Source organism: Eschrichtius robustus, chromosome X, assembly GCF_028021215.1.
Source record: "Eschrichtius robustus isolate mEscRob2 chromosome X, mEscRob2.pri, whole genome shotgun sequence".
Taxonomy (NCBI): Eukaryota; Metazoa; Chordata; class Mammalia; order Artiodactyla; family Eschrichtiidae; genus Eschrichtius; species Eschrichtius robustus.
Window position 1 is genome coordinate 3501156 of NC_090845.1, and position 8821 is coordinate 3509976.

The 8821-nt window shown below is 36.4% G+C and overlaps 1 non-coding gene across 1 annotated transcript; it reads right to left on the reverse strand.

Annotated features, from left to right (window-relative positions):
* Nucleotides 1-487: 487 nt before the first annotated feature.
* Nucleotides 488-621, reverse strand: LOC137757513 (small nucleolar RNA SNORA70). Its single transcript, XR_011072358.1, has one exon. It is a non-coding gene; the product is annotated as a small nucleolar RNA SNORA70 (small nucleolar RNA).
* Between the last annotated feature and the right edge of the window lie 8200 nt (nucleotides 622-8821).

Sequence of the window (8821 nt, forward strand, 5' to 3'; positions counted from 1 at the left end):
TCCTAATGACTAGTGATATTGATTATACTTCAGGCGTTTCTTGGTTACTTGCATTTTTCTTTTCTTTTTTTTTTTTTTTTTGATAAGAAAGTAGGATTTCTTGGTGGGCATGAGTAAGGAGGGCACAGTGCCAAGCCTCTCGTGAGTGCAGGGCCTGCCATTTGGCCAGAGGGACACAACTGGGGATGTATTTGACCTCACAGGCATCCGGGATGGGCTGTTTTTCTGCCACCATGTTTTCAAATTCATCCGCATTAAACTTAGTAAATCCCCATTTCTTGGAGATGTGGATCTTCTGGCAGCCAGGGAACTTGAACTTGGCCTCAATCACACGTCCCTTGTTCTGTAGCTTGGTGCCGATGGACATTATGACTTCGCCCACGTGGACCCTGGCCACTGGGCCCTGGGGCTTTCCACAGGCACCGCACCTACCTGTCTGGAGCCTCAAGTGGGGACAGCTGGCCAGTCATGAATGTGCACGGGAAAGGGCTGAATCCAAGGTCCCTTAGGGCAACCCATACAGGCAACAGGCTGGATACACTACCAAGCAGACTGCTGTTTGGAGCCACTGGACATCAGGTCCCCGTGGGGAAAAGAGCACAGTCGGCTTAATTGGGTTATTTGCAAATTTATTGGAGAAAATGTCTGTTTAAACTGTTTGGCCATTTAAATCATTTTGTGCTGATGTCCTTCTTGCTCATTTTTGAGTGTTCTTTCTATAGTCTGCTGAAAAAAATTTAAAAAAAGAAACCCTTTATTTTGTAAATTCTTTCTCCCAATTTGTGGATTAATATCACACTCTGAAGTCTTGAAACATGGAAATTTTAAATATTAATGAAAGACAACTTATAGTTTTCCTTTAAGGTCTACGTATTTTGTGTCCTACCTACAAGATCTTCTCCTAACGGAAGGTGACCAATTGTCTTATAACTTCTTACAGAAAAATTATATGTTTAGCTTTTACATTTCAGTTTTGTCAACTGCTTTTTCTATTTCAGTTATTCTTAGCAAATTGTTCTTATTCTTATCTCTTGGAATCTCATTTTTATTCTATTAATATGTTGACTTATCCTGATGGGTTACTGAGTGTGAAACCAACCATATATTCCTATGCTGAAACCCAACTTGGCCAAGATGTATGACCATTTTTATACATCGGTAGAGTCTATTATTCTATTATTTTGTTAAGGATTTTTACACCTAGATTTACTAGGGATTTACTAGATTTATTCATCTGTAGTTTCTTTTTATTGTAATGTCTTTTTTATGTTCTGATTCTACTAGCCTCCTAAAATAACTTAGAAAGCATTTTCTCATATTCTATTTTCTAGACGATTTTGCCTGTATTCGGTATTTTTATTCCATAAATCTTCTTTTTAGGATTCGTCTAATAAGCCATTTTTGTTTCAAGTTTTCTTTGGAAACTATTTTACTGCAAATTATATTTGTTAAATATACACAGGACTATATAAGTTATTTTTCTTCTTGTGTGAGTTTTAGTAATTTGCATCTTTTATATAATTTGTTCACTGATTCTTTAAGTTGACAGATGTATCGGTATTAACTTGTTCATAATAGTCACTAATTATTACATCAATATTTATGAAGCCCTTAGCAGTGCCCCTATTTTATCTATTTGTGTCTTACCTCTTTTCTTCCTCCTGACTGTATGGCTAGAAATTAATCAATTTTACTGAACTTTCCAAAGGACCAGCTTTGGATTTAATTGGTTTCATCCACTGTTTAACAGTTTTGTCTCTCATTGATTTTTGTTCTGCACTTTATTATTTCTTTCCTTCCACTTATTTTAGATTTAATTTGCTCTCATTTTTCTGGCTTTTAAAGCAGAAGCTTAGATATTTTCTCTGAGACTTTCTTTTTTTTAACTAATGCAAGCATCCCAAGACCAATTTTTCTGTTTCTTTTCCTGCATATCCCACATCGTAATGTGTTTTGCTTTCATTTTCATTTAGTTTGAAATACATCTTGCATTACAAATCCCACCCAAATGCACTCATTCTTATGAGAAAAATAAAGAAGGGAAAGTGAAACTTCCTCGTAAAATAACGGAAGAAAAAAAAAAATCTACAAACGGGGGAAATAAAAGGCAACACGGTGGTTATTTTCTACAAACCATTAGCTCCAAATCTTGTGGAAGAAAATGGGGATTGATGAGAAGTCTGCAGTCTCCAAAGCGGCAGACAGGTGTGGGTGATAGATTTAAACAGAGCAGACATGAGCCAGCCTCCACCAAGTGTTTAGAAACCACTTCCAATGTCCTATTTTTACCTGGCATCTTAATTGCTGATAGTCAGAGAACAGTGAGATAAATTATACGTTGGCATTTCAAGGTTTAAACTAGGTTTGAGCTTTGCGCTACACAAAAGAAATATTTCTCCACTGGGGTCTTTTCTGCTTCATTGACTCCCTGCAGGTGAGTGCAGATTAATTTGCTCCAAGAAAGATGGTGGTAATTAAACCGTCCTGCTGCTTCACTGTGCTATGCAAACAAATGCAGACAACAGAAACGCACAGAACATGGACAGTCTGGGGCTCCTTCAACTGTCCTGTTCCCTAATTTAGGATCTCCTGCATGGAAGATGGATCTGCGAGTCTGAAGGGGAGGGCTTTCTGCAGGGGCTTAGAGACAATGCTCTCCATCTTCACTTATCCCTGAGGAGTTGCTTTGCTTAAAAAAAATTGGAACCTGGGATTTTCATTGATACACAGGCTGTGACTTTCAACTATAGTTCAGTGAACATTTTTTCTAGATCTTTGTACTGAGTTAATGTTTTTTAATAGGGCAACAAAAGAGATACCTTAAGTTAAACTTGTAGACATTTAAATAAATATGTTAACCCACAAACAGTTTAATCTTGCCATACTTTCAGCATTACAGAAAGGACACTTCACATGCAGACGTCTGAAGACTTGTAATACTTGTTAGAAAGACAATAAAGTGATAATTGCCATGAATAGCACGTGTGTGGCATAGACTTCAGTTTCAACTTGGTTTAAAATTCCTGGGTCATTTTTAATGTGCTGTCCCCTCATATATTTAAGGGAATTTTTAACTTGGCCTGGCTATAACAGCAATTTGTGATTGGAATAGATTGATAATGCCAAATAAACCTCCACATCAAAATACACTTTGCTCATGTTCTCACATACCCTCTCTCTATCTATTGTGTGCAGGATAAAATGATTGTTTTAAAGGAGCAGTCATTTGATAATGAGAAAGAATGTCATTCAAAGTGCGAGGTCATGTGAGCTTGCGGAAATCATATTTATGTCTGTTGAAATAAAAAATATAATGTGCAAAACTCGGTAGAAAATGACCTAGCAATTCCAGGCCTAGGTATACAGACCCCAGAAAATTGGAAACAAGTATTTAAGCAAATACATCTATGTGGATGATCAGAGAATTAGTATTCATAATAGTGAAAGGTGGAAGCAGTGCAAATGTACATCAGCAGATGAATAGATAAACAAAATGTGGTCCTTCCATTCAATGGAATGTTCAAACACAAAAAGGGATGAAGATCTGATACTCACTACAATACGGGTAAACTTAATTTATAAGCTTTTGCATAGCAAAGGAAACCATAAACAAAACGAAAAAAAAAAAAAAAACCGTCAGAATGGGAGAAAACATTCGCAAATGAAGCAACCAACAAGGGATTAATCTCCAAAATATACAGACAGCTCATGCAGCTCAGTATCAAAAAAAAAACAAACAACCCAATCCAAAAATGGGCAGAAGATCTAAATAGACATTTCTCCAAAGAAGACATACAGATGGCTAAAAAGCAAATGAAAACATGCTCAACATCACTAATTATTAGAGAAATGCAAATCAAAACTACAATGAGGTACCACCTCACACTGGTCAGAATGGCCATCATCAAAAAATCTACAAACAATAAATGCTGGAGAGGGTGTGGAGAAAAGGGAACCCTCTGCACTGTTGGTGGGAATGTAAATTGGTGCAGCCACTATGGAGAACAGTACAGAGGTTCCTTAAAAAACTAAAAATAGAGTTACCATATGACCCAGCCATCCCACTACTGGGCATATACCTGGAGAAAACCGAAATTCGAAAAGACACACGCACCCCAGTGTTCACTGCAGCACTATTTACAATAGCGAGGACGTGGGAGCAACCTAAATGCCCATCGACAGATGAATGGATAAAGAAGATGTGGTACATATACACGATGAAATATTGCTTAGCGATAAAAAAAGAATGAAATAATGCCATTTGCAGCAACATGGATGGACCCAGAGATGGTCATACTGAGTGAAGTAAGTCAGTGAATGACAAATATCATATATCGCTTGTATGTGGAATCTTAAAAAATGGTAAAAATACAGAGTCACAGAAGTAGAAAACAAACGTATGGTTACCAGGGGGGAAAGCAGGGGAAGCATAAATTGGGAGATTGGGATTGACATATTTACACTACTATATATAAAATAGATAACTAATAAGGACCTACTGTATAGCACAGAGAACTCTACTCAGTACTCTGTAATGACCTATATGCGAAAAGAATCTAAAAAGAATGGATATATGTATAACTGATTCACTTTGCTGTACAGCAAAAAGTAACACAATATTATAAGTCAACTATACTCCAGTATAATTTTTTTTTAAAAAAAGATGTGGTAAGTATACATAGCAGAATATTATTCACCATAAAAAGAAGGAAACCTTGCCTTTTGAGACAACATGGATGGACCTTGAGGGCATTATGCTAAGTGAGACAAGCCAGACACAGAAGGACAAATATAAATACTGTATGATCTCACATATGCGTTGAATCTAAAAGAGCTGAACTCGTAGAATCAGAGAGTAGAATGGTGGTTCCCAGAGACTGGGTGGGTAGAGAGTAGGTGGAGATGCTGTTTAGTGATACAAACTTACAAACAGAAGAAGCAGCATAAATTCTGGAGAGCTAATGCACAGCATAGAGATTACAGTCAACAATAGTGTATTATATACTTCAAAATTCCTAAGAGACTAGATCTTAAACCTTCTGACTATAAAAAAAATAATAATAATTATGTAATGGGACAGAGGCATTAGCTAAAGCCACGGTGGTGATCGTAAAGCAATATACAAATGTGTCAAATTAACCCACTGGACACCTTAAATGTACACAATGTTATATATGTAAATTATATCTCAATAAAAATCAATCAAAAGGTAAAAAATTGTATACTTTAAACTCGTTAAAATTTGCAATTATAGGTTATGTTTTTTTGCCACAATAAAAACCTGGAAAGATACAAAAAAATACACATCACAGAGAATAGAGTGCTGAGGCATAAGAAATGTAATTTATGTGAATTCATGCAATAAATCATCAACAAACCTGAATTTGAACATATTTTGTCCTGACATCGATACATGTGATATTTTACTACACAGGCAGGCAAATAATGACATAAGCATATCTTTCTTAAACTATCTTTTAACAGGTACTGGCATAGAGAGCAATAAATATCCCTCTGGGAGAAAAAAAGTACAATTAGAAAAAAGTTAGCGTGAAAAATATTCCTCTTGGAGAACAAGAAAATTAGCATGGTAGATTGAAAAGGTCATACAGTTTTAAAGCAGGAAATCTGAATTCTAATGGTATCTTTGGTAATTCATTTGTCTCTCCTGACCCTCATTGCCTTTATTTATCAAATAGGGATTATTTAATGCCTAAGACAGAAGGATCCACACATATTGCCCATTTATTTGGTGTTGGATACTTTCATAATATATATAGTTAAGATTTTTTTTTTTAAAGCTGTGGGAACCTGCTTTAACTTCGTGACCATAATTGGATTAAATATATGTGAAAACTGTTATGAAATTTAAAACTGCAATCAAATATTACTTCTATCATTTAATTTGGGAGAAGGTAAGAAATGATGGGCTTTTCTTAACCTTAAATGAATGTGGATACAACATTTTTCTATGCTAACACTTTTAACACTTTTAGTCACGTTTCAGTAAAAAGTTATACTTTCAAGTTTGTTTTTTTCAAGGCATTGAATCCCCTCACCCTGGAGATGTACAGGCATAGGCTGATGAATAATTTGGTGGAACGCTGGAAAAATGGTTGAACTACGAGGAAGACGCTTAGATTAGACTAACTGTTCTTCCAAACCCAGAAGTTATCTGATTTTCTAAGTATCCACATTCTTATCGAAATAGATTTCAAATATGGTTCAACAGTTCGCGGACATTGTCTTTCCAAAGTATATAAGTAAATCTCCTGAGAATTGAGAGCCAAAAAGAAAATAATAATAATGTGAATAAAATTGGGAGAAAGATTGAGAGATTTGTAAACAGAGGGATATTAATCCTTTTATTAAAAACTTTCAAGTTAAGGAAGACATTCCTCGTGGTTCCCAATATTATAGTCAATTTTATTTTTAAAAGAGACTACGCTTGCTTTTTATTAACTGGGTTTTGTTTTTTTGTTTTGTTACTTATTTTTGGCTGCGTTGGGTCTTTGTTGCTGCACACGGGCTTTCTCTACTTGCAGCAAGCGGGCTTCTCGTTGTGGTGGCTTCTCTTGTTGCGGAGCACGGGTTCTAGGCGCACGGGCTTCAGTAGTTGTGGCACGCGGGCTCAGTAGTTGTGGCTCGCGGGCTTAGCAGTTCCGCGGCACGTGGGATCTTCCAGGACCAGGGATCGAACCCATGTCCCCTCCGTTGGCAGGCGGATTCTTAACCACTGTGCCACCAGGGAAGTCCTGTTTGGTTTTCTTTTCCCCCAATTTTTTACAAGTTATTTTTTATGAGTTATTTTTGATATACTAGTGTCTTGGTTTTTATTTGTTTCCCATCACCTGTGCTCCCTGGAAAGCACGTGGTGCTCAAATCCTGACAATTCTCCATCAGCAACTGACACTTGGTCTTAAGCCTGTGTCACCTCTATTTTATCACCACACTCAAAGGACAGTGCCTAGTCGAATCTTTTTGAACTCATCCAAAAACATGTACTTGTAAAGAATGGAAAAAAAGTCCCAGCAACGCAGCTCGAAGCAGCTGATGTGGAAAATATATTTATTAAAGAAAACAACTGGAAAATCCCTGAAGCTGTATCGCTCTTACTACCCCGTCTAACGCAGCCCGGTCTTTCACATCGTTTGGGGAAGGGACAGAACCCCCACTGCCTAAAAATATTTTGCCACTCTAGCCTGTTAAAAATAGTTCAATAAAGAGTGTCCAGTAAATTTTAAAACTTTGCATTTAACGGCCTCTAGGAAGATCCTGGGTATTTGGAACTCTATCCAAGCAGATGTGATTTTACTTTTCAATGCTAAGCTGAAGTATCGGGACACTGCATTAATTTTCTTGCACGTGCATTCTCATGTATTAGAAAGCTACCCACCTTGATGGCCTACCGGACCTGGCATTCCACCTAGACAGCACTGAAATCCTGGGGATTACAGTGAAGTCAAGGCAACGCCGGGATGCTCTTAAAACAAGGCAGTTAGGTTTCTGTTCGCATCTCCTTGGGTTCAACTGTCCTATAGCCATTACATGCTAAGAGGGCAAAGTCTACACATCGTCATTGACTAAGCGAACCAGAATGGGGAAGATCTCATGGATTTTTGACTCCAAGCCTGCAAAGTGAGGAACTGAGGAACGTTCTAGATAAAATACAACTCTGCTCCAAGAAAGGTAGACCCTGGAATGTGGAGAGCTTATCTCTATATTCTAACTTGTGCTAAGACCATAACCATGTCCTGATAACCAGATCCACATCTGAGCACAGAATTGAGATCTTTTTCATTTCCAGTTGCATGATAACACATGTAGACATGTAATCATGAAGCCAGCTGCAGTTCCATCCAATTTAAAGGACTGAGTGTTATAAATAATGGTGTGATGTTCTCCTCTGAATAGGATTTTTATAAAAAATATGTTGTAGATTCTCAGACATTTCAGGATCAAACTTTGTACAAAAGGATATTGACTTAACGCAAATAAAAGTCCTTGTGAAATAAAATCCAATGGAATTATGCATAAATCATGAATAAGTCCATCAGAGAGAAATTCTCAAGTGTTTTTGTGTTATATGTTTTAATGAGAATTCCTCTTTTATCTCGTGGCTTATTCTCATAAACAGGAAAAATAATCTTACACTTAAAACTAAGCAATAAGTAGTACACTTTGAAATATTCTTAAATTCCACTTTAATTAAAAGGGGACTCCTGAGATTGAGTTTTTATTTACTGTGAAACCATTGGAACACTTTCTCTTGATGACCCTCTCAATATACATGTCTCTTCATTCAGCACATTTGCACTGATGTTCAAATTTTATTTTTAACATGTTCAGTTTATGGAGGCTCTAAGCATTTTGTACTGTGAAAGCATATTTAACGGTTCTTAAGGCTGCTCCCAATGCCATGTAAAAATGGGAAAAAACATAGACACTGACAGTTCCCTAGGAGATCATAAAGCCTAGATTTAATATTAGAAGATGAAATTCCCTTTTAATAGTTGCCCTAATCTATATTTCTAATTTATGAGAAATAATTTCTCCCAGTTAATTGGCACCATGATCTCTAAATAAACTATAAAACAAATTTGCTAGGCTCAGATGGCTGAAGAAAGACCATACATACAAACTATTATGTATAAGATAAATAAGATACAAAGATACAATGTAGAACACAGGGAATATAGCCAATAATTTATAATAACTTTGAATGGATTATAATCTATAAAATATGCGGTACACCTGAAACTGTTATAATATATAATATATAGAGTTAAAATAATCAACTCTAATTTTTAAAAAGCCCATG